Source organism: Carassius carassius, chromosome 35 (assembly GCF_963082965.1).
Source record: "Carassius carassius chromosome 35, fCarCar2.1, whole genome shotgun sequence".
In the NCBI taxonomy this organism is placed as follows: domain Eukaryota; kingdom Metazoa; phylum Chordata; class Actinopteri; order Cypriniformes; family Cyprinidae; genus Carassius; species Carassius carassius.
In genome coordinates, this window is record NC_081789.1 from 11,251,080 (window position 1) to 11,278,398 (window position 27,319).

General features: G+C 34.0%; 1 protein-coding gene across 2 annotated transcripts in view; it reads left to right on the plus strand.

Annotated features, from left to right (window-relative positions):
- Positions 1 to 27,319, plus strand: part of myripb (myosin VIIA and Rab interacting protein b) — a 331,699-nt gene that overhangs the window by 212,967 nt on the left and 91,413 nt on the right. The gene's annotated exons all lie outside the window — the stretch shown is intronic.

Below are 27,319 nucleotides of genomic sequence, written 5' to 3' on the forward strand. Positions count from 1 at the left end.
TCAAGCAGATTGCAAGGGGCACATGGAAATAGGGAAATAAAACAAAAGATGTTTATAGTGTGATTTTGTTTTAGACACACAGTATTGCTTGATTATTTATAAATGGCTTTTAAAATATAATGCTAAATTGTTTAATTATAATAGATTTTAGACACAATTTTCTGGTTTTGTGTTTATGAACAGGTGCTTGAGCATTATTGATGGAACTGTTGGAGTACTTGAGAAATAGATTAAAATATGTTGTTAAATCTTCTTCTTCATCAACTTGAACATCTTGAGGAGTTCCCCTGAATTAAAATAACCTATACTGTGAAATAATCTATGCAAATAAATTTTTTTATTAACTATAGTTTAGTTATTTTAACTAAATTAAACCTAACCCTCAGAAATGTTTAGATATGTTGAAATTGGCACTACTATAGTGAGTGTATGGAAATATGAAGCAAGAGGGTGTTCCGGAGTGAATGAGAGCTATTTGTGCATTTTTATGCCAATACTGGTCCATGTCAGAAAATAAAGTGGGATTGATTATTAAAAGGTTAACATATTTGTTTTTCAAACTAAGCTAGCATTATACTTTTCAACATTATTATAATTATTATTATTATTACTAGCATTTTTTGCTTCAGCATTTTAAATATATGGTGCGTTTTTGTCGCTTTCAGTAGCATATTTCCCAACAGCCTGGTTAACATCTTACCCAGATATTTATTCATGCTTAGGCAGTGATAACCCCTTTTCAATGCTGCTGAATATGTATTGCTGTATATGTACCCAGCCCACTAGAGATGTGATGGTGTGTGTGACTGTGTGTTAGCTCTTTTCACAAAGCAATACTGGAAGGATAGGAAGGAGCAGGAAGAATTAGTAGAGGTTGGACTAGCGAAAGAAATGGTGAGAATTTCTACAGCATATGTTGATTATTTATAATTTTAGTGGGTCATGTGGTCTAAATGCATGTGGGTTGAAAACAATAAATAAATCTGTAATTATTTACTTACCCTCATGTCATTTCAAACCTGCGCTGTTATTCTTTCTGTGAGTTCCTCCATTTTATTGGAGCTGTAACAGTACATGTGTGAATTAAGAATAATAAGAACTACTCTTATTTTGGGTAACTGTCCCTTTAAATCGTACAGCAGTGTGAATCAATGGTGTGCAGCACAATATGAATCAATCAGGAAAATACATCCCATCATCCTTTGCTGTTTTTTGCTCATACTGTTTCTCATTGTCTTATTTGCTGTCTCCCTCTCTCTTCATATATTTTTTTCTCTCACGTACACTCACTCCATGCCCTAGGCATGGATTCTCCACCAGGATTAATTCTCAGAGAGTTTCCTTTCATGTTCTTACCATGAAATGTTTGCTGTATTAAAAATCTGACACACAGATTTCATATTACCATGTATTCCATGGTAACAGCAAACAATGACTTCCTGTGTCTCGTGCTTAGCAATATTTCAAGAGATGTACCACTCACAAAACTGTTTATAGCAACAAGGAATTAAATTGTGCGTTACTTGAAATTAATGCGGTTATGTAGTCATATGGCCTTTTGAGAGAGCTGAGATTCACCATCTAAATTAAGTTTTTTTTTTGCTGTAATGATCATCTATGCATAATAAGGAAAGCATTTTAATTGCTTTTGTGAAGAGCATATAATGGCATTTATATTGGGTTGGTAATTAAAGGAATGTTCTGGGTTCAAGACAGGTTAATTTCTATCAGCAGTGTCAGTAATATGTGACATTTCCACAGATATCATTGTCCCTTTCTTTTTTTTTTAAATATGCAAAAAAAAATGTATATTTACATTTATACAATTATACTGCATGTCTATAGGTCAAAATATTATAGATATAAAATATTATAGAGGTGTTTTTGCTGAAGAGCTTTATATTCTTTGAACTACTTTTTTGTTACATACGGTATGACCAGTAATTCCAGTAGATACTAGTAATACTGTGTGTGTGTGTGTGTGTGTGTGTGTGTTTTCTCATATGGGTAAAAGGACAAATAATTTTCTGTGGTAATATGTTACATATAATGTCAATATTAACCCTGAACATTTTTAAGGTAGGTGCATCATGTGCAAGTGTGTGTGTGTGTGTGTGTGTGTGTGTGTGTGTGTGTGTGTGTGTGTGTGTGTGTGTGTGTGTGAAAGAGAGAGAGAGAGATGCTGACTCAGATTTTACAGTCACACATTTCCACTCACACTTACAATTAACACATTGAGTAAGACATCATAACAGTGTATGTTCCCTTTTAAAAATGTGTATTTTCATGTTTTTGCACTTTGTTATTGCCATTATAAAGCTGAAGTGAGATTGTCTCTTTGCACTCTCATTAAGTATCACTGCATCTTGTAAGCTCCAGACAGCAACACAGACGTGAGCGTTTGGATGGCGAAACACACAGATGGTGAAATAATGTTGTGTGCATGTGCAGATGGGGCCTGACAAGCATAATAGGTTAAGGTCTGCTCCAATCTTCCAGTCTGTGGGTGGGTCTATAAAAAAGATACTGTACAAGAAAACTGTGTAAAAGCAGAGCCGAAGAAGAAACATCTAAAAACTTCATGTAATGAAAAGTCTCTCTCAGCATAACCTGCATCCATCTGTGAAAATGAAAACTATTTTGTATTTTAATTCAATGTCATATTTAACCTTTGAAAATTTCTGCCTAAGGTATATAAAAGTTCAAAATATTTGTTCAACAGCATTTGTTTAAGATACTGTAAATATCTTTACTTTCACTTTTTGTGAATTTAATCCATCCTTGTGGAATAAAAGTATTAAATTCTTAAAAAAAAAAAATCTTACTTTTTTTTGTTTGAAATTTTGAATGGTACTGTCTTTTTATACTTGGGTTTAGGGAATTAATTTTATCGTTTAACACTAAATTATTGGTGTATTGTCATGCAGACATGAATATTATAAAAAATTATATGACTAATCAGACTAATAATTTTGCTTGCTGGATGATTAATGGGTTGAAACATGGCCATATCTACAGATATCTACAGACATTAATATCACAGATTCTTTTAGTGGGTTTTTGTGGCTTGGGACAGTATGAATCTAGAATGCATTAGCATTGTGGTGGCACCACTAACAAACATTATTCAGAATATAATGTAAGTTTAATATATAATAATTAGAATAATTATTATTTAAAATTATACCAGAACATTTTTACTGCAATACAGATTTACAGATGCTTTTAATGTCCATTCATACACACACAGGCGCACGGGGCATCATAAAGCATCCCATGGATGAGGATGACAGTAATTGAAGAGAGCAGAGCAGCTTTAAATGTTCTGTAATCTGAGTTGACAGAGAGGAAGCCGTCTGGAAAGATGTGTTCAGTCAAAATTGAATTATACGTCTCCTTACTTGACCCTCTCCTGAAGGCTTTTACCTCACATACACTGCTAACATGGGTGCAAGTGTGACTGAGTTTGAGATTGCTTTCAGGAAGTACCATATATTTGAGAATATGATACTTCCTGGATGTAGTCATGAACTCAGTCACAAGATTCTTGAAAAACTCTACTAAGAGACCTGAAAAAAATCTATATCCACAAATACCAAATATTCTAGGCAGCACATTTTATTTTTTTTTATTTTTATTTTTTACATTGATAATAAGATATTATTCTTGAGCACAAAATGTCACATAAATTACATTTTAAAATGCATTTAACCCCTTAACTGTCACTCACATTTTTGAACACATACTTGAAAGTGCACAGCCCAAACAATTTTTTTTATAATTCATGATTGAAAACATTTTGTAACATGATGTATAAAAATGGGTTTCAAAGGAAGAATACTGAGATTTTAAGTTTTCAGTTAATATATAATTTCTGATTATTTCTAAAGTGTGTTAGAGAAAAAGGCAACAAAAGAAGACTTTTTTGACAAAGGTCAGAACTCCTGTTATGTTGTAGATTTTTGAGTGAAGTAAACTTAGGCGTCCCACAGAGGGGATGAGTGAGAGTTACAGGAAAAAGTTAACTTAATATTAAGTACACTGTATTTTTTATCAAATTAATGCAGATGTCAGTATAGAAGACTTCTTTCAAAAGCATAAAAAAAATTCACTGACCCCAAACCTTTGAATGGTAATACATATATAATTTACTATTACAAAAACCTAGCAATCAATATACAGGTGCTTCTCAATAAATTAGAATGTCGAGGAAAAGTAAATTTTTTTTGAGTAATTCAACTCAAATTGTGAAACTCATGCATTAAATGAATTCACACAGACTGGAGTAGTCTAAGTCTTTGGTTCTTTTAATTGTGATGATTTTGGCTCACATTTAACAAAAACCCACCAATTCACGATCTCAACAAATTAGAATATGCTGACATGCCAATCAGCTAATCAACTGAAAACACCTGCAAAGGTTTCCTGAGCTTTCAAAATGGTCTCTGACCATCTTTGACACCCTTCACAAGGAGTGTAAGTCACAAAAATTAATTGCCAATAAGCTGGCTGTTCACAGAGTGCTGTATCTAAGCATTTTAACAGAAAGCTGAGTGGGAAGAAAAAGATTCACAACCAACCGAGAGAACCGCAGCCTTATGAGGATTGTCAAGCAAACTGGATTCAAGAATTTTAGAGAACTTCAGAAGGAATGCACTGAGGCCGGGGTCAAGGCATCAAGAGCCACCACACACAGAAGTGTCAAGGAATTTGGCTACAGTTGTCATATTCCTCTTAAGCCAGTCCTGTACCACATACATTATCAGAGGCATCTTACCTGGGCTAAGGAGAAGAAGAAATGGACTGTTGCCATTAGTCCAAAGTCTTTTTTTCAGATGATAACAAGTTTTGTATTACATTTGGAAACCAAGGTCCTAGAGTCTGGAGGAAGGGTGGAGAAGCTCATAGCCCAAGTTGCTTGAAGTCCAGTGTTAAGTTTCCACAGTCTATGATGATTTGGGGTGCAATGTCATCTGCTCTGTCATCTTGTGTTTTTTGAATACCAAAGTCACTGCACCCGTTTACCAAGAATTCTTTGAACACTTCATGCTTCCGTCTGCTGTCCGGCTTTTTGAAGATGCTGATTTCATTTTCCAGCAGTATTTGGCACCTACCCACACTGCCAAAAGCACCAAAAGTTGGTTAAATGACCACAGTGTTGGTGTGCTTGACTGGCCAGCTAACTCACCAGACTTGAACCCCATTGAGAATCTATGGGCTATTGTCAAAAGGAAAATGAGAAACAAGAGACCAAACAATGCAGATGAACTGAAGGCCACTGTCAAAGAAACCTGGGCTTCCATATCACCTCAGCAGTGTCACAAACTGATTGGTTTTATTAAGTATTATAATTTATTGAGATAGTGAATTGGTGGGTTTTTGTTAAATGTGAGCCAAAATCATCACAATTAAAACAACCAAAGACTTAAACTACTTCAGTCTGTGTGCATTGAATTTATTTAATACATGAGTTTCACAATTTGAGTTGAATTACTGAAATAAATGAATTTTTCCTCGACATTCTAATTTACTGAGAAGCACCTGTATTATCGCATTAAACTAATATTTACTTGGTCATCTTCACAGTTTTAATGGGTCTTGAAAATCATGTGTGTTTGTCATATAGTGTTGGCAGGCTGCAGCTGTAAGTTTTATGGCTAATTGTCATTTGTCAGTGCACATTTTAGCACTAGCCATGTTCCAGTATATTATTGTGAGCATGTGGCACATAGAATATAACATCTCTGTGTTTGTATTTAATTGATGTTAATGAGTTAAAGTTATTCTATGTGTGTTCCTCTCTTAGATACCATATAAGACAATCTCTTAAGTAAATTCTCTCATGAAATACTAACAATGGCATTTCCTTCATTATTCTTAGCATTAATGGCATTGTGATATTTTTTTGTGCTAATGCCTTTGTTTTATGTTAATTGTTTGAGGTAATGGATACATTAGTGTATATCTGCCATATTAACAGATAAGAGAGAGGATCCAGGGCACCTTGTCTCCAAAAATTTGATTGATGAGGGTCATAAAAGCCATCTGTTCTGGACACCTGTTTGTACACCCCCCTCCCCTCCCTGTACACCCTCCAGTGACCTCAATATGAACTTATGAACCAAGGAGGAATTTCGGAGGGGGGGGGAAGTTGTGGGAAGCTATGTGCTTTTTTTTTTTTAAAAACTTTGAAAAGGGGCGAAATCATGAAAATGGTGTAAGGGAAGATTTTATTAAGGTTTTAAATAAACAGTGTATTTCAAGAAAAAGGTTATAAACGCATAGCAGCAATGGAAACAATGTAATGATCGTTTTCGTAGTTGGAAAAGTGTAAAAACGTTGTTAAAGTTGTTACAAATGAAATAAAACTAGGTTACTGGTTATTTATCTGATACAACCAAACGAGTCAAAACTATCAGATATGTTTTCGTTAAGCAATACGTGAAAAAGATGTGAGAGCTTGTAGCATTACAATTTAAAACTGGTGTTTTGTTACCAGTTAGAAAATAAAGAAAACTAGGTAATAGAGTTTTAGCATTTGTACCTTACCTCAAACTGAAAAAAAGAAACGAATGTAAAGCAGCGATACAAACCAAGAAAGTAGGCGTTTGTCACGTCGGGTGAAAAGTTAAAACAAAAGAAAAAAGATGGTAGACATTACGCGGATCTAAAATAAAATACACCAGACCCCGTCTTTAAAACACCAGCACAAGATACTTGTCAAAACTATGTTGTACTTTACCACTAACTAAAATTTTACTGACAAGAGTTAAACAAAAGAAAGATCTCACAGCAAAGTGTTATGACGTCTCCGGTAACGTTAGCTCGACTCAAAAAAAAAAAAAAAAGAAGCGAACGTAAAGCAATGTTATAAACCAAGAAAGTAGGCGTTTGTCACGTCGGGTGAAAAGTTAAAACAAAAGAAAAAAATAGGTAACAGGCATTTACGCGGATCTAAAAGAAAATAGCCTACATCAGACAAGATACTTGTCAAATCTATGCAGTACTTTACCACTAACTACAATTTTAAAAAGCGAGACTGTTAGACGAAAGAAAAAAAAAAGGATCCTCCGGCAGAGTTGTGAAGCATCCGTAAAACAACCTCCCGGCACCGATGAACAGTTAGAATGAGGCTCAGGAATGCTCCGGAAAAAACCACGCCTCCAGCGCTAGAGAGGGCCAGGCAGGAGGCGTGATAGCGGCATTAAATAGATTTAAACGTTACAATAATTAAACTAAGTAGTTTTTAATAAATAGACATCAGTCCTTAATTAGTGAAAACTTTATATCCGTTTAAACATATGGTCAATTTTTACTTGTTAAATCATGTAGACCTATGCGATTTTTATTTACTTTTAGGCTAGTCTTTAAAAAAAAAACATAGTTGAAAAAGCGTTATTTGTTTTTAATGTGTTAAGTTAATTACTTTAATCTACGACTAGTCTAAATTTAGACTATCTCCGTCGATATTTTTTTTTTTTTTGTCAAGCTTAATTTCTCAAGCTATGTCAATTAACACACACACACACACACACACACACACACACACACACACACACTTTCCTTCTGTCATTGTAATCTTTCGTTGTCATATCTTTTACATTTTATTAAAATAGGTTCAACTGTTTCACAATATCGCATTTAACACAAAGTCCAGACACATGTATTTCATCTTATAAATAATGACTGATTAAGTGCAATGTGTCCAATTCTATGGCGAGATCTTCTCTTCTATTCCCAAAAATTCATTTCCAACTGGTCTTTGAATATTATATAAATGCTGGCATCTATTCTAACCAACCCATTTAATTTGACACGTATCTTTTTATTTTTATTTATTTTTAATTAGACCTTTTATTTCTAATTTACTCATTGGAGTATTAAATAAGATGTCTGACATTTTAATGGTCCACTTTTATCTGGTCCACTACTTTCATTAACTATATGTGTGGGTATCCATACAAAATAAATCTTTGTTATTGCTTGTATTCTGAACAAACTCTGTAAAATGCCTGACAAAATGCTTTGTCTAGTAGAAGCTTCACCACTCTTTAAACTTGATAGTACTGAAAATGAGTCTGAACATATGACTACTTTAATGTGTTCAACCCCACTGAAGAGCCAAAAATATGACAATCATTTCTGTAGTATAAACGGACGGATGATTAGATGTTCTTTCTGGTATTCTATGTTCTTTATTTTTAATCTAAACAAAAGACCTTGATGTTTTATTTTATTTTAATAAGCCACTCACACTTACTAACTTCTTATTAACTTATTAACTTCTGGCACAAAATTCTAGATTCATAAATGTATGTTTTTCAAAATTCCCCCACGTTTAGTGGCGTTTAAAGTGGAATTTGTGATGTATTTGGGGACGTTAAAAGGCATGAAAAGTCCCAAACCAAGACTTTTGTATTCTTCATTAGAGGACTTTGGTTTCTTAATGTGAAAATCTGTTACTCCCCACTACATTTTCTTTATCATTATATTTTTATTTTTTCTTAAGTGTTGTTTTATTTATTTTACATTTATTTTGTTTTATGATGTACAGAGTGTGAACAAAAATTGAGTGTAATCTCAGACCGTATTTGTAAATCTACCAGTAATGGACGTCTTTATGTTTTTAATGTTTAAAGCATCGAATAAAAAATAAAAAACACACACTAACACTTCCCCAACCACCCTAATAACGTTGGTCGCAAAGGTTTAAATGTATGTTAAAAGAATTAAACAAAGAAATGTTTTTAATAACAACACATCAGTTCTCATTCGATGAAAACATTCTACCTGGTTTTAATATTAGACCGATGTTTTAACTATAAAATTAGGTTTACATATACGATTTAATTTTTTAATCTCAACAAAATTCCTTGTTGGAAAGAGTGTTGTTTTATTTAATTTTAATAAGTCACTCACACATACTTTAGTAGTCTAAACCCTTGAATACGTCTTTTATGTTGTCAATATTAACTTCTATCATTGCTATATCGTTGCTATATCAATTAAAACATGCGTTTAGGCAAACACAAATATTAAACAGGAATGAATGTGATATGTCAAGATGGGCTTTTCTTGCCAAAGAAACTTTTACAACATTACAGGAAAGGCTAAATATTTCATCTCTAGTAGTGCGTAGAAACGCGTCTGGTGTCTTTGTGTTAACTTTTACGACCATGTCAGACTTTAAAACATCTAAAGGTTTTTGGAGGGGGGTTTGCAACTCAACTGTAATCTAATTAGTTTTCCGGGGGTTCTGGTGTTTTCCGTGATCAAAGGGTGACAATTTCAACTTTATGGGTTAGACCTGGATAGTAAGTTTAGCTGAAAGTTCATCTACTGGTCAAAAGGATGTGAAATCTTTTAACAAGTCAGACCATAGAAAAATGTAGTTTAATTCGAATTAATTTAGTTTATTTTAGTTACATTTATAATTTTATTAACCCCTAGATCTTTCAACCTCAACATAGACGTACTGAGAATGCAAACAAGTACACAAACACAACCATACAATCATAAACACACACACACACACACACACACACACACGCACACACATACAGATACAAATGTAGACATACAGAAAACATGAACATGTAACCAAACAAATACAAATATACACTCAAACAGGTAGATAAATACACAAACAAACAAACAAAATAGGTCACAAACACGAAAATACCTATATTAGATTGAAAATGAGTTGTCATAAGTTTTCTTTGAAACCAAAAGTGTTTGTTGCGACAAATGTCTCACAGAACTTTATACAATAGATTAGATGGCCTTTATCACTTTCCAAATGGGGTTGTTAACCATGATGTTTTTTAAAATAGATTAAAAAGTATTATTTTTTAGCTTTCATGTAGGATTCATGTCAGCACTCAAATGTTTTTAGCAAGAGTCCAGAGACAGATGAAAATAGATGCGTGAAGAAAAAAATGTAAGAGGTTTTTAATGACAGACTAGTTGGTTTAGATTGTTTAAAACAACTGAGTTTATGCATTTCTCTTGAATGTGTGTACGGTAACTGTTGTATACATGAAGCAGAAGAAATACATAAACGCATTGTGATTGATGTTAAACAATAAAAAATATATTATTTATATATCATAACTTACTTTCTTTTCAAAACACAATAAACATTCTTATGACTTTTTAACTGCGAACAACCGGTTTGGTTGGAAAATAAAAAATAAATAAAAACATATTAGGTTTCTTAGTTAGATTGCTTATAGTTTGTAGTAAAATCACATATATAAGCTAAAACATTTTTCTTTCAAACCACGCCGTTTTCACACACATTCCTCACAAAACTGCCAACAAAGACCTTAAGTTTTGGTTTTAACGTTTAGCTGTAACTGAGACCTTGGGGGGGAATTATTTTACGCACAGTTTTGGGGAAGTTACTATGAACTTTGCAATAGGTTATAGATCACAAATGAACCTATTTAAAATCTAAAAGGTTGCGCAACTATATAAATTTCTTTAAAAAAAGTAATGTAACTGATAACATTTGATTACATGTTTATGACTTGTAATGTTTTTAACCGTTAATCTTTTGAAACGTGTAAACAGGACGGGGTTAACAGTGCTCAACAACTAATGACCATCAGACTTTTCAAAATCCTTCATCACTTAAATTAGGATTGTGATCGTGATTTCATTTTAAAGCACAACCACCACAAAATCAGATTTGCTTGGAGATTAAATACATAGAGTAGTTAGAGTTAGTTAAGGTGGTTTACGAAATATATTAATTAAATCTGTACGTGTGTGAAAAAATATTCAGATGTAACATTTTCATAATTAACCGCAATTTAATTATTTTTCTGTGACTGTAACTGATTACATTTTATTTTTGTAATCAAATGATATAATTTAGCTATATGTAACTAGTTGATCCCTAACACTGATTATGCATTCTGACAATAATAGATGGTGAAAGAGTTCATTATCCTCTTTAACTTTAAAAATGCGGACAGTGTCGCTTAACACTAGTTTGGCAAACAAGGGTTTGCTCTTAAAATAACCACCAGACCCCGACTTGAAAGCACCGTGACAAGTATAGCCATTGCAGAAATTTATTATAGAGATGTAGTAAGATAAACTCTGGATGCACGATTGACCGACTTATGACATGTTTACCATATTATTACAAGGCCCTGCTTACCTAGTTTTATAATGAAATATGTCTGTAAAATAAACAAACACACACAACCTCCAGAACGGGGTCTGATGATGGGTCTTCATCATTTCCTGATGAAGACAGACTGGATATTCAGACCACAGCAGCAGGACACGATTGTCTTTTTCTAAAGATAAAGACAATTATTTGGTTTCAGGACACACGCATCCTAATGGTTCACAAGATAACATAACAACGGTTGCTCCATTACAGCATAGCCAACCCTATTTTAGCCTGTTTTAGCACATGTACAGTATATCGTATTATTCTTGAATATAGTCGTTTAGTCTAAATATGTGTTAACAGTTATTTATTGTTATTATATGTATTATATGTTTTTGTTTTACAAAGGGGTTCAATTTAATACATTTAACTAATACCTCATTCAAGCTATGTAGATCTTCAGGTCAGGGAACTACAATACCCATCATACACCTTTGCAAATCTCTTTTTTGTGATCTGTTTTACTGATGCAAAGTCCGATTCACTTCTGAAAATGATTGATTTGGACAGTTTGGTTCAATGAACCGATTCATAGGGCCCTTAAGTCATTTTCGCAGTTATGTCAGTACACATTTTTCTTTCTTCTAACAACTCAAGAGTCATTTTATTTCCGTGAATCATCTAAATAAATGTATTGTGTGAACACATATTGGTGATCATTATCATCTGTTCATTTAAGTTAATGCTGAATCATCTAAATAAAGTTAACTGTGTGAACACATATTGGTGGTTATTGTATTTTGCTCATTTAAGTTAGTGATGTTTGTGTTCGCAGTTTTAGGCACAGTGCCTCTGTCATTTGTTTAGCTTAAACATAGGTTTTTAGTCAGTTACAAAGGTGTCAGGCATTAAATTTTTGTATTTTTAACTAACCTAATTATGACAGAGTTACAGATTTCAGGTGTTTTTGGTGAGTGTAAGCGGTGAAAACTTAAATGTGACCGTCGAGTAACGTTAGCTACTCAAACGAAGACAAATTGTGTAAGTGTTCATTAAGATGTCGAAATGAAAATAAGCGTACAAATATCCATAATGACAATAAGTACAATATACCCTAAAGACACAATAGCCCCTGCTAAGTACACCCAAAATTTGTTAGAGTGGTGAGATATTTACGTTTACCTTTATTCATTTAGCAGACGCTTTTATCCAAAGCGACTTACAGATGAGGACGGTGGAAGCAATCAAAACAACAAAAAGAGCAATGGTATATAAGTGTTATAACAAGTCTCAGTTAGGTTAACACAGTACACGAAGCATGGGCTTTTAAATAATATAATTAATAAAAAAGAAAACAGATTGAATAAAAAAGAATAGAGCAAGTTAGAGAACTTTACACACACACACACATATAAATAAATAGATATAAACCGCAATGTTTTTCATAGCGTTACACTTTGAAACCAGAACGATATGTTTCCATGATTTTGTTTGCTCTTTCTGTTTGAATCTGTTTACCGTAGTTTTCACCATCCTAATTGCAATGGTTTGGTCTTGCGCTTAGGGCCTATACGACTCGTTTTCCCAGTTTTTGGTCTCGTGTAAGTGGGTCTCTTTGTTCATACCAAGCAATATTTCTGTGAATTTGGGTATTAAAATATTGCTTTAAACATCGTCTTCATTCGAGACGTTTACTTAACATCATTATATTGTCCTAGTTTATATCAGATATAAGATATGTTGCTTATTATTATTGAATTGTTAACAAACAAACCAAAAAGTTTCTGAACTCAGAGAACAGAATAGCGAGTGAAGTGGATCAATCTTTTATTTCAACACTATATTGTTGAATATACATCGATGTAGTGAAGAAAATGATCAAATTGTCATTAAAAACAAACATGACATTACAGGGAATCTAACCAGAATAGAATCTCTGCAGATTAACATGTTTTGCTCCAATATAAAATCAACCAACGATGCAACAATTTCACAGGTCATAGAATCATAATTTTTGGAAGCCAACAGCACACATTGATCTGTTACAGATGTACACAGATAGAGAACGTCATTAACGTCCATCTCATCTTCACATTCAGACATCACTTCCAGAATTTTACGTGCAGAAACATACACCGGGTCCATCCCAGTTAAAAATATGCTCGTCAAATCAGGCCATGTATATTTCAGACTTCTTACAAGTTTCATTTGGCTACTGAGATTTTTTTCCCGCTTGCTATCGCCCGTACAATCGTGATTTGGGTCGCATTCCGCCGTGATGATCTTTTGCATCAGACCGATCATCTGTCTTCTGTAGTGTAGTTTAAAAACAGGGTCGATAATGTCTTTTACAGAACATGTGTGTCCCGCGGCGCACTCCAGTTTTTCGACCTCAATAGCGCAGCTCCATTTACCCTCCATGGGTCTTTGTGCAGCGTCAGACGACTTTTTCAGAATTCGATGATTTCCAAGGCATAAACTTTGGCCTTAATCGATATAGAACTTTGTCGCCGAATGCGGATGTACTGTTTTAATTCACGTTGAATTTCCGGTTTATAGATTTATTGTATAGTTTATTGTTCACAGCAGGCAACTGTAGTGTAGTAGTCTTTGTTGGTTTTAGTGATTGGACTCACCCTCAACCCCTTGTATGATGTACACGATGTGGGGGATTGTCATCAGGAAGTCATAAACATTGGTCACGCCCAAGATGGCTCCGCCCAAGATGATCAAGATGATCGCCCAAGATGATCACTCGAGTCGGCCGTGATATTTTGGTTTGTTTGTTAACAATTCAATAATAATAAGCAACATATCTTATATCTGATATAAACTAGGACAATATAATGATGTTAAGTAAACGTCTCGAATGAAGACGATGTTTAAAGCAATATTTTAATACCCAAATTCACAGAAATATTGCTTGGTATGAACAAAGAGACCCACTTACACGAGACCAAAAACTGGGAAAACGAGTCGTATAGGCCCTAAGCGCAAGACCAAACCATTGCAATTAGGATGGTGAAAACTACGGTAAACAGATTCAAACAGAAAGAGCAAACAAAATCATGGAAACATATCGTTCTGGTTTCAAAGTGTAACGCTATGAAAAACATTGCGGTTTATATCTATTTATATGTGTGTGTGTGTGTAAAGTTCTCTAACTTGCTCTATTCTTTTTTATTCAATCTGTTTTCTTTTTTATTAATTATATTATTTAAAAGCCCATGCTTCGTGTACTGTGTTAACCTAACTGAGACTTGTTATAACACTTATATACCATTGCTCTTTTTGTTGTTTTGATTGCTTCCACCGTCCTCATCTGTAAGTCGCTTTGGATAAAAGCGTCTGCTAAATGAATAAAGGTAAACGTAAATATCTCACCACTCTAACAAATTTTGGGTGTACTTAGCAGGGGCTATTGTGTCTTTAGGGTATATAGTACTTATTGTCATTATGGATATTTGTACGCTTATTTTCATTTCGACATCTTAATGAACACTTACACAATTTGTCTTCGTTTGAGTAGCTAACGTTACTCGACGGTCACATTTAAGTTTTCACCGCTTACACTCACCAAAAACACCTGAAATCTGTAACTCTGTCATAATTAGGTTAGTTAAAAATACAAAAATTTAATGCCTGACACCTTTGTAACTGACTAAAAACCTATGTTTAAGCTAAACAAATGACAGAGGCACTGTGCCTAAAACTGCGAACACAAACATCACTAACTTAAATGAGCAAAATACAATAACCACCAATATGTGTTCACACAGTTAACTTTATTTAGATGATTCAGCATTAACTTAAATGAACAGATGATAATGATCACCAATATGTGTTCACACAATACATTTATTTAGATGATTCACGGAAATAAAATGACTCTTGAGTTGTTAGAAGAAAGAAAAATGTGTACTGACATAACTGCGAAAATGACTTAAGGGCCCTATGAATCGGTTCATTGAACCAAACTGTCCAAATCAATCATTTTCAGAAGTGAATCGGACTTTGCATCAGTAAAACAGATCACAAAAAAGAGATTTGCAAAGGTGTATGATGGGTATTGTAGTTCCCTGACCTGAAGATCTACATAGCTTGAATGAGGTATTAGTTAAATGTATTAAATTGAACCCCTTTGTAAAACAAAAACATATAATACATATAATAACAATAAATAACTGTTAACACATATTTAGACTAAACGACTATATTCAAGAATAATACGATATACTGTACATGTGCTAAAACAGGCTAAAATAGGGTTGGCTATGCTGTAATGGAGCAACCGTTGTTATGTTATCTTGTGAACCATTAGGATGCGTGTGTCCTGAAACCAAATAATTGTCTTTATCTTTAGAAAAAGACAATCGTGTCCTGCTGCTGTGGTCTGAATATCCAGTCTGTCTTCATCAGGAAATGATGAAGACCCATCATCAGACCCCGTTCTGGAGGTTGTGTGTGTTTGTTTATTTTACAGACATATTTCATTATAAAACTAGGTAAGCAGGGCCTTGTAATAATATGGTAAACATGTCATAAGTCGGTCAATCGTGCATCCAGAGTTTATCTTACTACATCTCTATAATAAATTTCTGCAATGGCTATACTTGTCACGGTGCTTTCAAGTCGGGGTCTGGTGGTTATTTTAAGAGCAAACCCTTGTTTGCCAAACTAGTGTTAAGCGACACTGTCCGCATTTTTAAAGTTAAAGAGGATAATGAACTCTTTCACCATCTATTATTGTCAGAATGCATAATCAGTGTTAGGGATCAACTAGTTACATATAGCTAAATTATATCATTTGATTACAAAAATAAAATGTAATCAGTTACAGTCACAGAAAAATAATTAAATTGCGGTTAATTATGAAAATGTTACATCTGAATATTTTTTCACACACGTACAGATTTAATTAATATATTTCGTAAACCACCTTAACTAACTCTAACTACTCTATGTATTTAATCTCCAAGCAAATCTGATTTTGTGGTGGTTGTGCTTTAAAATGAAATCACGATCACAATCCTAATTTAAGTGATGAAGGATTTTGAAAAGTCTGATGGTCATTAGTTGTTGAGCACTGTTAACCCCGTCCTGTTTACACGTTTCAAAAGATTAACGGTTAAAAACATTACAAGTCATAAACATGTAATCAAATGTTATCAGTTACATTACTTTTTTTAAAGAAATTTATATAGTTGCGCAACCTTTTAGATTTTAAATAGGTTCATTTGTGATCTATAACCTATTGCAAAGTTCATAGTAACTTCCCCAAAACTGTGCGTAAAATAATTCCCCCCCAAGGTCTCAGTTACAGCTAAACGTTAAAACCAAAACTTAAGGTCTTTGTTGGCAGTTTTGTGAGGAATGTGTGTGAAAACGGCGTGGTTTGAAAGAAAAATGTTTTAGCTTATATATGTGATTTTACTACAAACTATAAGCAATCTAACTAAGAAACCTAATATGTTTTTATTTATTTTTTATTTTCCAACCAAACCGGTTGTTCGCAGTTAAAAAGTCATAAGAATGTTTATTGTGTTTTGAAAAGAAAGTAAGTTATGATATATAAATAATATATTTTTTATTGTTTAACATCAATCACAATGCGTTTATGTATTTCTTCTGCTTCATGTATACAACAGTTACCGTACACACATTCAAGAGAAATGCATAAACTCAGTTGTTTTAAACAATCTAAACCAACTAGTCTGTCATTAAAAACCTCTTACATTTTTTTCTTCACGCATCTATTTTCATCTGTCTCTGGACTCTTGCTAAAAACATTTGAGTGCTGACATGAATCCTACATGAAAGCTAAAAAATAATACTTTTTAATCTATTTTAAAAAACATCATGGTTAACAACCCCATTTGGAAAGTGATAAAGGCCATCTAATCTATTGTATAAAGTTCTGTGAGACATTTGTCGCAACAAACACTTTTGGTTTCAAAGAAAACTTATGACAACTCATTTTCAATCTAATATAGGTATTTTCGTGTTTGTGACCTATTTTGTTTGTTTGTTTGTGTATTTATCTACCTGTTTGAGTGTATATTTGTATTTGTTTGGTTACATGTTCATGTTTTCTGTATGTCTACATTTGTATCTGTATGTGTGTGCGTGTGTGTGTGTGTGTGTGTGTGTGTGTGTGTGTGTGTGTGTGTGTGTTTATGATTGTATGGTTGTGTTTGTGTACTTGTTTGCATTCTCAGTACGTCTATGTTGAGGTTGAAAGATCTAGGGGTTAATAAAATTATAAATGTAACTAAAATAAACTAAATTAATTCGAATTAAACTACATTTTTCTATGGTCTGACTTGTTAAAAGATTTCACATCCTTTTGACCAGTAGATGAACTTTCAGCTAAACTTACTATCCAGGTCTAACCCATAAAGTTGAAATTGTCACCCTTTGATCACGGAAAACACCAGAACCCCCGGAAAACTAATTAGATTACAGTTGAGTTGCAAACCCCCCTCCAAAAACCTTTAGATGTTTTAAAGTCTGACATGGTCGTAAAAGTTAACACAAAGACACCAGACGCGTTTCTACGCACTACTAGAGATGAAATATTTAGCCTTTCCTGTAATGTTGTAAAAGTTTCTTTGGCAAGAAAAGCCCATCTTGACATATCACATTCATTCCTGTTTAATATTTGTGTTTGCCTAAACGCATGTTTTAATTGATATAGCAACGATATAGCAATGATAGAAGTTAATATTGACAACATAAAAGACGTATTCAAGGGTTTAGACTACTAAAGTATGTGTGAGTGACTTATTAAAATTAAATAAAACAACACTCTTTCCAACAAGGAATTTTGTTGAGATTAAAAAATTAAATCGTATATGTAAACCTAATTTTATAGTTAAAACATCGGTCTAATATTAAAACCAGGTAGAATGTTTTCATCGAATGAGAACTGATGTGTTGTTATTAAAAACATTTCTTTGTTTAATTCTTTTAACATACATTTAAACCTTTGCGACCAACGTTATTAGGGTGGTTGGGGAAGTGTTAGTGTGTGTTTTTTATTTTTTATTCGATGCTTTAAACATTAAAAACATAAAGACGTCCATTACTGGTAGATTTACAAATACGGTCTGAGATTACACTCAATTTTTGTTCACACTCTGTACATCATAAAACAAAATAAATGTAAAATAAATAAAACAACACTTAAGAAAAAATAAAAATATAATGATAAAGAAAATGTAGTGGGGAGTAACAGATTTTCACATTAAGAAACCAAAGTCCTCTAATGAAGAATACAAAAGTCTTGGTTTGGGACTTTTCATGCCTTTTAACGTCCCCAAATACATCACAAATTCCACTTTAAACGCCACTAAACGTGGGGGAATTTTGAAAAACATACATTTATGAATCTAGAATTTTGTGCCAGAAGTTAATAAGAAGTTAGTAAGTGTGAGTGGCTTATTAAAATAAAATAAAACATCAAGGTCTTTTGTTTAGATTAAAAATAAAGAACATAGAATACCAGAAAGAACATCTAATCATCCGTCCGTTTATACTACAGAAATGATTGTCATATTTTTGGCTCTTCAGTGGGGTTGAACACATTAAAGTAGTCATATGTTCAGACTCATTTTCAGTACTATCAAGTTTAAAGAGTGGTGAAGCTTCTACTAGACAAAGCATTTTGTCAGGCATTTTACAGAGTTTGTTCAGAATACAAGCAATAACAAAGATTTATTTTGTATGGATACCCACACATATAGTTAATGAAAGTAGTGGACCAGATAAAAGTGGACCATTAAAATGTCAGACATCTTATTTAATACTCCAATGAGTAAATTAGAAATAAAAGGTCTAATTAAAAATAAATAAAAATAAAAAGATACGTGTCAAATTAAATGGGTTGGTTAGAATAGATGCCAGCATTTATATAATATTCAAAGACCAGTTGGAAATGAATTTTTGGGAATAGAAGAGAAGATCTCGCCATAGAATTGGACACATTGCACTTAATCAGTCATTATTTATAAGATGAAATACATGTGTCTGGACTTTGTGTTAAATGCTATATTGTGAAACAGTTGAACCTATTTTAATAAAATGTAAAAGATATGACAACGAAAGATTACAACTTACAGAAGCATTTAATATAGCAATAAATCAGATCTCATTTTAGATTTTGTTAAATAAAGATGTGGCTATAGAAATGTTTCACAGAATAAGCATGGGGGAAGGAAAGTATGTGTGCGTGTGTGTGTGTGTGTTTTATATATATATATAAAACACCCTTTGAAATTAGTTAGTTTCACAAGCCAGTTACAAGCATTTCAAAACCTGTTATATGTTTTTACAACCGCTTGATGCCTAACTGATATGTAGACGCCTGTAATCACACAGACAACGAAACATTCGGGTTTCGGTGCTTGAGATGACCGAGATGACGTCTGGTTTATTTACTAGATAACGCGACACAAGCTTGACAGAAGGAAAGTGTGTGTGTGTGTGTGTGTGTGTGTTAATTGACATAGCTTGAGAAATTAAGCTTGACAAAAAAAAAAAAAAAATATCGACGGAGATAGTCTAAATTTAGACTAGTCGTAGATTAAAGTAATTAACTTAACACATTAAAAACAAATAACGCTTTTTCAACTATGTTTTTTTTTTTAAGACTAGCCTAAAAGTAAATAAAAATCGTATAGGTCTACATGATTTAACAAGTAAAAATTGACCATATGTTTAAACGGATATAAAGTTTTCACTAATTAAGGACTGATGTCTATTTATTAAAAACTACTTAGTTTAATTATTGTAACGTTTAAATCTATTTAATGCCGCTATCAAGCCTCCTGCCCGGCCCTCTCTAGCACTGGAGGCGTGGTTTTTTCCGGAGCATTCCCGAGCCTCATTCTAACTGTTCATCGGTGCCGGGAGGTTGTTTTACGGATGCTTCACAACTCTGCCGGAGGATCCTTTTTTTTTTCTTTCGTCTAACAGTCTCGCTTTTTAAAATTGTAGTTAGTGGTAAAGTACTGCATAGATTTGACAAGTATCTTGTCTGATGTAGGCTATTTTCTTTTAGATCCGTGTAAATGCCTGTTACCTATTTTTTTCTTTTGTTTTAACTTTTCACCCGACGTGACAAACGCCTACTTTCTTGGTTTATAACATTGCTTTACGTTCGCTTCTTTTTTTTTTTTTTTGAGTCGAGCTAACGTTACCGGAGACGTCATAACACTTTGCTGTGAGATCTTTCTTTTGTTTAACTCTTGTCAGTAAAATTTTAGTTAGTGGTAAAGTACAACATAGTTTTGACAAGTATCTTGTGCTGGTGTTTTAAAGACGGGGTCTGGTGTATTTTATTTTAGATCCGCGTAATGTCTACCATCTTTTTTCTTTTGTTTTAACTTTTCACCCGACGTGACAAACGCCTACTTTCTTGGTTTGTATCGCTGCTTTACATTCGTTTCTTTTTTTCAGTTTGAGGTAAGGTACAAATGCTAAAACTCTATTACCTAGTTTTCTTTATTTTCTAACTGGTAACAAAACACCAGTTTTAAATTGTAATGCTACAAGCTCTCACATCTTTTTCACGTATTGCTTAACGAAAACATATCTGATAGTTTTGACTCGTTTGGTTGTATCAGATAAATAACCAGTAACCTAGTTTTATTTCATTTGTAACAACTTTAACAACGTTTTTACACTTTTCCAACTACGAAAACGATCATTACATTGTTTCCATTGCTGCTATGCGTTTATAACCTTTTTCTTGAAATACACTGTTTATTTAAAACCTTAATAAAATCTTCCCTTACACCATTTTCATGATTTCGCCCCTTTTCAAAGTTTTTAAAAAAAAAAAGCACATAGCTTCCCACAACTTCTCCCCCCCTCCGAAATTCCTCCTTGGTTCATAAGTTCATATTGAGGTCACTGGAGGGTGTACAGGGAGGGGAGGGGGGTGTACAAACAGGTGTCCAGAACAGATGGCTTTTATGACCCTCATCAATCAAATTTTTGGAGACAAGGTGCCCTGGATCCTCTCTGATAAGGTTTCTCCTTTGTGCTATTAAAAGACATAAGAAATTCCTGATAATGACTCATTTTTATTATTGTTAATATATATAGATTTTTTTTCATTACCTTGCTGGCACTTGTGAACACACTTCCTGTGCACTTATAAAACAAAGGATCTTTACTGGCATCTGAAGTTCTCTGAAGAACTTTTAACGTCCATCCAACCTTACCATTGCAGATTGGTTCTTTATTGTGGAATACGATTCTTTAGATTATTTACATTTATTTTTTGAAACCTTATAAACATATATATATATATATATATATATATATATATATATATATATATATATATATATATATATATATCTTGAATGCTAAATTGCCTTGGATAGAAGCCAAATGCATAAATGTGTGCATATAATCCATCAAGTCTGCTGCCAATAATCATGTCTACAGTCATCAAGCAGATATGGTTATATAATCAACAGAACACACATTAGATCTGATCCTCTCTGTCCTTTTCCCAAGGGCACGGTATTAGCAGAGGCACTACTATGAACTAATGACCTTCTCTGATATAGATTGTACACACTCCCTGCAATTGTTTTATTTGAAGATCTATGGCACTGGTACTCCATATGCCTGCATGTGTATATTTCTGTGATTGTGGTGTTGTTGTGGATTCTGGGTTATAGCGCTGGGTTTTGAAATATTGTATATTGTATATTGGAGTGGCACCAAGAGCTTATATTGCCTGTTTAGTCTCTTTTCTCTCGTCTCAGTTAAAAGGATGGGAGGAAATAGCCCAGGAGGGTTAAAGTGAATGGGTCTCTCTCTTTCCCTTTTGTTCCTTTTCAGCAAGGGTATTTTTAGTTTTGGGTCAGCCATTGCAGCTGAGTGAATTCTATACCTGATGTCCCTAAAGCTTGTTGGCATATGAAAATCCCCATCGACTTTGAGAAACTTCCCTTAAAGGTCTTTTTTTATCATTTTATTTTCCCCTTGGCAGTCCACTTATAATGTTTGATTTCTGGCACCAAGAACATTTTTACACTAATTTAGTTTAGCCATTTTGGCTTTTGTACCTTGAAGTATTTTATATAAATGCCCTCTGTTATAACTGGCTTACCTTTATAAAAGGCACAGCAATAACAATTTATTAGTGATTAATTTTTTTTTTTTTTCAGATATATTTTTCTTCACCATCTTTCAGAAATGGCCGTTTTTTTAAAACAAGGGCTTTAATTTGGTTTCAAATCAACTTTTGTGACAGGGAAAAAGTATATTCACTAAAATACAGTTAAAATATTGTTTAAAACAGTGATATTATGAAAAAGTATTACACAAATATGGAAATTAAAATAACACCTTTATCTATATATATATATATATATATAGTCACATGTAATTTATTCCTGTGAGGTCAAAGCTGAAGTTTCAAGTAACTTTTCTTTTTGTTATCAATCTTGAAAATAGTTGCTTAATATTTGTTTTGGAAAGCTTTTTTTTTTTTTTATACTATAAATGTCTTTGATGTCATCTTTTTTTAAAATAATTTTAATGTATACTTGCTTGAAAGAATGACTATTTTTTTTGAAAAATCTATGTTCACACAAGAATGCTTATCTTTTGGAATATAGTGTAAAGCTGAGAAATGGCTAATTCAGTGAGCAAGATTTATTTGGCAGCTTTTACCCTCAGACTACTCAAAATGAGTTTAAGCCATCAGTCTTGGTTAGGAGGGAGGCTGCTGTATTTAATTTTGTCAGGCACAGAGGAGTGTTCCCCACTCATTAAATGAATGTTATCCTGCTTCTGTTCCACTGTGTTAACATTTACCTCAACATGAATGATGTTAGCCAAGATCAACAGCTTTGTTAGCTCAATTTATCCTCACTCGTGGCATTTCAGAAAGAAAACACAGCAACACCTGTTCTGTGACTGTGACATCCTGACAGGTATCCCAAGAAGCAGTGCTATAGTTAGGCTAGGCCTTGCTTATACATATACTTATGCTTATATACATAAACACTCACAGCTGCACTGAAAAGTGAAAATTTACATTATTTGTTTGTCTGATATTTCTGATGCAATGCTCCCTCTCTTTGCCTCTGTCTTCTTCACTTCAGATTAATTTTAGGTGAAGTTTTACTGAAATGAAAGCCAGCAGTGTAAAACAGCAGTGTAAAAATTATTGTTCTGATTCTTGTTTTGATTTCTTTTTTCTTTTTCTTTTTCTTTTTCTTTTTTCATTCAGTATGAGACCAGAAATTATTTGCACATTCCAGTAATCTTAATTGCCCATTCTATCTCACTGAATCCCAGTTGCACTGGCATTTGGGGAACATCACCTAGCTTCATCTCTAAAGTTCCATCCCAGTACATCAGGAAACTGTTTTCTGCGCACCTGCTGTTGTGTCATAATGCTTTAATGTGTTTCATTGATTCTGTTTACTAACCTCATTCTATGAGAGCCCTATTGTGTGTCTCTGTTGCATTGTTTGACCTTTTAGATTCGGCCCAACTAGAAACATGCTTTGCATTTGTGTGTATGTGTATGTTTGACTAATGATCACAGCTCTGTGTCTGTAAGTTTTCCATTGTCCTTGATATTGGATATGTGTCCTGAAAAAAGTCATGCAGTGGCATAGATTTATATAAAACAATAAAAAATTACACATGTTGTATTGTACAGGGAATCACCGTGGTGCAAGGAGCATCACCCATATGTGCGCCCGTATGTCCATTTGGAGAAACTTTTTAAATAATTTATCTAATGTACTTATACAACTTAATGATGAGATATAAAGTCAAAATTATAATAAACATAGTATGAGTTGTAAGATATAGTCACATTATTTTAAACATGACCACAATTTACCTAAACAAGGAAACACATTCACTGACATGAAAATTGACTGCAGAAGAATTCTCCCATTCTGAATTGCTGACAATATGCAAAAATCAAGCTTGTGTAGTTTGAAGCATGGGAGCAAATTCATGGCCATTTTATATACAGTGTAGGGGGAAGGGGGAAGTCGTGGCCTGGTGGTTAGAGAATCAGACTCCCAATCGAAAGGTTGTGAGTTCGAGTCCCGGGCCGGCAGGAATTGTGGGTGGGGGGAGTGCATGTACAGTTCTCTCTCCACCCTCAATACCACGACTTAGGTGCACTTGAGCAAGGCACCGAACCCCCAACTGCTCCCCGGGCGCCGCAGCATAAATGGCTGCCCACTGCTCCGGGTGTGTGTTCACAGTGTGTGTGTGTGTTCACTGCTCTGTGTGTGCACTTTGGATGGGTTAAATGCAGAGCACAAATTCTGAGTATGGGTCACCATACTTGGCTGAATGTCACTTCACTCACTTTTACTTATAAATATAAATATATATATTTTATATTAGTGGTGGGCATAGATAAATAAAAAAAATTATCTAGATTAATCTTACTGTAATCTTGGAATTGATCTAGATTAATCTAGATTAAAATGACTCATTTGAATTCAGCCGAAAATATTCAGAATATGTGTGCTACCCAAATAAAATAATGACAAAAAGTCGCCTGTTTCACACATACTCCGTCTGCAGTGCGTATGCGTTTCGTATTTTTTACGCACCCATGTTAACGGATTCCAGCGTTCACACGGTTGCGGCCTGTCAGTGTGTTCCAGGTGATCGATCGTTTACGTACCGAGTAGCGGACTGTGTGAAAGCACAATGAGTATGAGTCCGTGCTGCTTCTGCACCCAGGGCCGTAGCTGGGGTCAGCGGGGCCCCAGTGAAGGTTGTACCAATGGCCCCTGTTTCAAATTGTTTAATTTGTATGTTCGTTTGTTTTTATTTATTTGTGCTATTTACGCAAAGTTTAAATAATGGATTACAGACAACTATTATTATGACAATATTTACACTACCATCAATACTTTGTTGAACAATTACAAAGCAATTTTTTTCAGACTGTGGTGTGAAAAGGTTGCATTAGCAATTCAGAAAAAAAACACATAAGCAATACATGGTGCTTTATAAGGTGCTGAATAATTTTTAATATACAATTTATTTTATCAATTTCACTAGTACTTCACTGTATGAAGATTATTTGGGTATAATATGTCACAGTTCACTTAATTTTGCTATACTCACTTACATAAATGTATTATAGTGTCCTGTACCTACTAGTCAAATATATAAAAAATTATATCTGGTGTCTGAATAATTTTTGGTTTGACTGTGCATTAATTCTTGTTAAAACTACAAAGCAATTCAGTCAAGAGCAGTGAGTGACTTTCTTTCATTTTCTTGGATTACATTACAGCAGCCAGTAGCTAAATTAGGCGCAGTCACTTCAAGAGATGATGAACGCATCCAATATAATACACATGCCATTTCTTTCCTCAACTGTTTACTTTCACTTAAGAAATAACTGACAGTTTTTTCGAGCATTCTTTCTAAGGCGGGTATTTTGACATATTTTGTATGTATTTGTCGGCACAACAGCAAAAAGAAGCAGATTCAGTGTTCAAGTGTTTTGAGACACCTTTCTCTGCGTGAGCCTTGAACAACAGAACACCGTGGTGCTGACAGGGCTCTTTTTATCTTTTTATTTATTCAAACTGCGATTTGTTTTTGTTCGTTCAAGTGCAGGAGGGACTTTGAGGAGAACTTCGCAGAAGAGAGCTCTGTTCAGTGTCGCTGTCCGTGATACGCGGCTCTCTCTCTGCATGCGCACCGTGTTAGCACGTCACGTTTGATGTGGTAATTTCACAGTAGGTTTAAAGACTCGTTCTCGCCCTCTACAGATTCAGCTAGGTATACATCCGCGCTAAAATATCAAGGAAAGACATCATAGCTTGCTTAGTATAGACCCAGCTCTCAACCAAACTTTGAGAATAGATTAACGGCGATATTTTTTCTTATCGCCCAATAAGAGTAACACGTTAACGCAGCACGTTAACACTGATAACGGCCCACCACTAATATATATATACATATATATATATACAGTACAGACCAAAAGTTTGGAATCATTACTATTTTTAATGTTTTTGAAAGAAGTTTCTTCTGCTCATCAAGCCTGCATTTATTTGATCAAAAATACAGTTCTGCTGCTTAATATTTTTTCAGAACATGATACTTTTTTAGGATACTTTGATGAATAAAAAGTAAAAAAAAAAAAAAAAAAAAAAGAAGCTATTTGGGGTCAGTCATTTTTTTTCTTTCTTTTTTTAAAATAAAATCAATACTTTTATTCAGCAAGGATGTGTTAAATTGATAAAAAGTGATAGTAAAGAAAATATATTATTAGAATATATATTATTAGAATTTTTTTTTTTTAATAAATGCTTTTTTTAACCTTTTATTCATCAAATATATTAGACAGCAGAACTGTTTTCAACACTCATAATAAATCAGAATATTAGAATGATTTCTAAATTATCATGTGATAGACTGGATGTTACATGTGACACTGAAGGCTGGAGTAATGATGCTGAAAATTCAGCTTTGCATCTGTTACGTTAATGAACTTTCTGTTTCCTTATTTGGTCTTCTTCCTGTTCTTTTTTTTGTTAATTGATTATTCCCCACCTGTCTCCAGTTCCCTCATTACCTCCTGTGTGTTTAAATACCCGGTCTGTTCAGTTCTTCCGGGTCCGTGATTGTCAATGCTGTTAATGTAACCTAACCTGATGTAGTGTTAATGTGTTGTATTTTATCCGTTATTCTCCTTCTATCTTCAGTAAACTCCTCATTTTGATCAAGATCCTCCTCAAGCTCTTTATTCCAACGTTAGCATACACCCTACTTGTAACAGAATCACGGACCAAAACAGTTTAGTTAGCGGCGCTTCTCTTTCTTTTTGGTTTTTGTTTTCTTCCCTTTCCCGGAATGGCGATTCCAGCAGTCCGTCTACTATGCCTGGAGCAACTGGACCGTTCGCTGGAGGACCATACCAGGGACTTTCTAGATCTGGCGTGCCTTACCCACTTCCCCGACCGCTCGCTCTCAACTGGACCCTTCGCTGGAGGACCATACCAGGGACTTTCTAGATCTGGCGTGCCTTACCCACTTCCCCGACCGCTCGCTCTCAAATGTCTTCTACACCGGCCTGAGCGAGCGGTGTAAGGCACGCCTACCAGCGAACGGTCCCCGAGAGGATTTCGCCACTTTCGTGGAGTGGGTGCTGGAGAAAAATGG